The 4,689-nt window shown below is 43.4% G+C and overlaps 1 non-coding gene across 1 annotated transcript; it reads left to right on the forward strand.

Moving 5' to 3' along the window:
* Positions 1-4,047: 4,047 nt before the first annotated feature.
* LOC112633888 lies at positions 4,048-4,166 on the forward strand. Its single transcript, XR_003121648.1, has one exon. It is a non-coding gene; the product is annotated as a small nucleolar RNA SNORA26 (small nucleolar RNA).
* Positions 4,167-4,689: the final 523 nt, after the last annotated feature.

Consider the following 4,689-nt stretch of genomic DNA (forward strand, 5'->3'; position numbering starts at 1 on the left):
TAAGCCAATTTCTTTTTTTTTTTTTTTTTTTTTTTTTTGAGATGGAGTCTCGCTCTGTCACCCAGGCTGGAGTGCAGTGGCCGGATCTCAGCTCACTGCAAGCTCCGCCTCCCGGGTTCACGCCATTCTCCTGCCTCAGCCTCCCGAGTAGCTGGGACTACAGGCGCCCGCCACCTCGCCCGGCTAGTTTTTTGTATTTTTTAGTAGAGACGGGGTTTCACCATGTTAACCAGGATGGTCTCGATCTCCTGACCTCGTGATCCGCCCGTCTCGGCCTCCCAAAGTGCTGGGATTACAGGCTTGAGCCACCGCGCCCGGCCGCCAATTTCTTATAATGCATGTCTTTGGTTCCGTTTCTATTGGTTCTGTTTCTCTGGAGAACACTCACTACTCCAGTGCTCCATGAATGTGGAATGAATGAGTAAAAGAATAAATAAATCCTCTTTCAAAGGCAAGGTCTATGATAAAGAGTCTAACTCAAAAAAAGCAACGTAGAGCCCAAGCAGGGCTTCCTGGAGCCACTCCCAGGGGCTTGCCTGTACCTGCAGGTTTCTGGGAAAGAAAGAGTGGTGCTTCAAATGAAGGACTGACTCTCCTGATCATAGCCTGGGCTTGAGCTTCTCTTCATTTTAACTTCTCCCTTCTCTTTTCCTCTGCCGCATCAGGAATGGCATCCCTGGACCAACCAGCACTTCCCAACATGACTGGATGAACTGCTGGGCTAGAGTGTGGTCCTTCCTGGTGCATCCTTGTGCAAGATAATAATTATTCACCAGCCCTGAGTCAACCAGACCCGGGTCAGAGAGCCAGCTCAGCCCGGATGTCAATAAACCATAGAAAGCTGACATGTAAAGGTTTTCCGTTTCATATTTCCTCTTAACATTGCTCACAAGGTTTCAAAAGCACAAGTATGACCAACTTTCTTGAGCTGCTACCTCCCATGATGATGTTTGTCACAAAGCATTCCTAAGCATCTCCATGCAATGTCCCCATGCATTGTCTCCATGCAGTGTCCCATGCAGGGATCCTGCAGATAGTCCCTTTTCTAACTTCATAACTACCTTTTTTAAAATGCTGTATATCAGGAACTGAGCTAAGCATTTCCCATTACAATATCTCATTTGATCCTCAAGAGAACTCTAGATGTGGGAACTGTAGCACAGTTCTCTGGGTGGCCTTAGACCAAGCCAGTTCTCACCCCTTTTCTTATCTGTAGTTCTCAAGAATAACTGCAGGACATGCTGGAAATAAAACATCCTGAGATAAGAGGAGAACTGGCCAAGACAGTCCAGGCTCTGTTCCAATCCCTCCCTAGAAAAGAGATATCCTTCAGTACTTAGCCCAGAGGGTCTTGTAACCCCGAGGTATAAAACTCAGTGTGGGCTGCTTTCTGAGGTCCCTCAGCTGCTATGAAAGTGGAACACATGCAGTTGAGACTCCACCAACCCAGGCAGCTTTCCTGAACCTTGGAGGACTGGGTGGCAATGAATCCTAGGTTTCTGTTGTCCCTTGTTGCCTGCCTATCTGTAAGTAATAAACTTGTTTCAGTTAACTTGTTGTGAGCATGGGTGTTCTCTCTCACCAAACTCAGATCAGTTGGTAACCAGTGCACAGGAAACCTTCTTTACAGTGTCTATTAATAAAGAAGGGGAAACCAAGGAACAAATATGTCATTTGTTAAAGACCAGAGAGCTAGTGAGTAGCAAAACCTGCACTGCTAACTACTATGTGTGTCCTATGGTGGCCCTGTTGCAGAGAAGAAAAGAATCATCTGAATCAGAGGACAATATTTTAATCCAAAGGCTACATGGCTACAGGTTGAAAGCAGAAATCAGACCTTTCCACAGGTGCAGGAGCCACTGGGCCATCATCCATCAGCAGTGGGAGATGGCATTGGCAACCAGGGCTGAGGTTTGCTGGGAGCCAAGCTCTGGGCTTCAGCAGCCGCATCTCATTTTCCTGAGATCATACCAGAAGCTCTGCTCCTCTGCCTCTCAAGTCATCAATTCTGACCCTGGTATCCAGCTACAAAAGTGATTTTACAGCATCTTGGGGATTTTGTGTAAAACCAAATTTAGGCATCAGAACAGTTAAAGGACACCCCACCCTCTTGCTATTACCTGGAAGGAATTTGCTTTACCTCTTTTCTATGAGATTACATATCCATTCCAAAGCTCTAAAATCTTGCAGACAAATGGGAGGCATGTGTGGCACTGGCGAGTCTGGGGTCTGCCCTAAAGAGCCAAACATTTTCAGAGAAAATGTTGAGAAAGGACCTCAGTACTTGGAATCTGAAGACTTGGATTTGAGTCTTCAATATGTCACATGGTCTTTCTGGGTCTCAGCTTCCATTACTCAAAAACAGTAGCAATGTCTCCAGCAGCATCTACTTTAACTGCTTGGCTGTCCATGCTCCTGGGAAACTGTAGAGGTCAGTCCAAGGTCAAGAGTATCCATCCTTAACAACCCAGAACCTCTTTCACAAGCCAAACAGAACCTAATTGTTGGAAGACGGCCAACTCTCACTCCAAGAAATAGCAATGTGTTCTATTGAAAATGCAATGTTTTAATAGTTTAATTTCTATGCATTTTAGCTTTGGAGATTAATTTCAAGTTTGGAAAATTAATTTTTTTAATGTAAATTGGCTTTGACTGTGAAAGAGCTGAGATGAAGTTCTGGGGTGTGGCCTCCAATCATAATGACCATCATTTGCATATCAATGGCCTCTCACTTCATTTGCTGCCTTTGCCAACCTCCAAGCTTAGATGGCTCAAGACAGAATGGAAATATGGGAGAAATGCTAGTCGTTCTTCCTTTTCAAAGGTTTAAATACAGGAAGTGCTTTGAAATAAAAATTTCCCCCATGGACTTTTGATGTCAGACTGAGCAGATAAAATAGATGATATTTTATCAAACTTACCAAGATTATAAAGAGAGCATGGAATAAATTCCTTAATGCTTGCATGGGTGTACATGCCCTTTGGAATTCTCATTGGGCCTCCTAGAGATTATTCATGCGCCCCCAAATATTTATTGACAGTTTACTTAGTGCCAGGCACTGTGCTATGTAGTAAGGCTACCCAGAGGAAGAAGACAGATGTAATCATTGTCCTTTGGAGCTTGGAAGTAGGATAGGCAGATCTGAATGAAATGTTGAACAACTATAGAAATATAATTTGTAATAAGGGCTCAGAGTGAAAACTAGAGTATTCTAAGAGTGTATAAGAGGGGGCATCCATGAGCAAAGGGACTAATGAGCAAAGACATGAAGGAAGAACACACGTGAAGAGAATATGTGTGTATGTATGTGTGTGTGTGTGTGTGTCTGGGGAAGAAGGAAGGGAGAGGAATTGTTTGGGGTTTAAGAAACAGAAAGACAGTGCAGCAGCAGTGCAGAGAGCAAGAGGAAGAATGGTATACTCGAATGCTATAGACAGTGGCCGGAAGCCTTGGAAAAGATTTTTTTCTTTTTTGAAAGAACAGTAAGAATCCATTAAAGGATACTAAGTAGGGGGACAGGTGATCAGATTTACACTCTTAAGAGATATTTTGATTGTTGTATGGAGATGAGATTCAGAAGGGAGTCTGTGTGGAAGCCAAGAGATCCATTAGGAGGGTGTAGTAGAATCGTGGCTTGGACTAAGCTGGTAGTAGAGTAGATGGAGAAAATGAATGGATTTGATAATTATTTAGGTGATCAAAACAGTGGGACTTGGTGATGGACTGGCTACAGGAGGAGGGGAAAAAGAAGCTGGCATCAAGGATATGTCCAGGTTTCTAGCTCACATAAATGAGTGGGTGGTGGTGTCACTCATGGTGATGCACTCATGCTGGGGGAGGGCATTGGTGTAGAGACTCAAGAGTTCAGTGTTGAACATGTTAGCATGAGGGACCTTTGAGACCACCTTTGAGATGAAAGTAAGTAGCTGAGTATCAGGACTATATTTAGGAAAGCAGGCTGGGCTAGAGATGGACATGTGAGAACCGTCTTAGCCTTGGATTGAGCTACTATTAGATGGTGTCAGAAAAGTGAGAAGCCTTTTCCTGTGCCCTTTTAAGGTTGACACAGTGCCTTAAGAGCCTAATACAGAAGTAAGTAAGTTTCCATAAAACCCAGAGACGATATTGCAAAATTCCTCTTTGGATCATGTCTGGAGTTACAGCTGAAAAAAAAAAGAAAAGAAAAAGAAGAGGAGAATACAAAATGAGCCTCAGGCAGCTCCAAAATTCCTCCTCTGTAAAACTGTCTCCACCACAAGTTGTGGCCCTTGGCCCATGCAGTTCTTCTGTGTGCCGTGTGTGATATATTTGCACCTCACTGCTGATGGACTTTTTCTCTTTTCCAGTCCAAACCTTTCTTTTTACCCTCTGATTGGATGATTTCATATCTTTTGTTTTCAAGCTTGCTAATTCTTTCCTCTGTTTGATCAAGTCTGCTGTTGAAGCTATGTAATGAGTTTTTCAGTTCAATTATTCTAGTCTCTATTCCTAGAATTTCTATCTGATTTTGTTTAATTATTCCTATTTCTTTGTCAAATGTCTAATTTTGTTCCTCGATTTTTTCCACTTTTTTTTTTTTTTTTTTTGAGACAGAGTCTCACTCTGTTGTCTAGGCTAGAGTGCAGTGGCATGATCTCAGCTCACTGCAACCTCCACCTCCTGGGTTCAAGCGATTATCTTGCCTCAGC

The sequence above is a fragment of the Theropithecus gelada genome, chromosome 10 (genome assembly GCF_003255815.1).
Source record: "Theropithecus gelada isolate Dixy chromosome 10, Tgel_1.0, whole genome shotgun sequence".
In the NCBI taxonomy this organism is placed as follows: domain Eukaryota; kingdom Metazoa; phylum Chordata; class Mammalia; order Primates; family Cercopithecidae; genus Theropithecus; species Theropithecus gelada.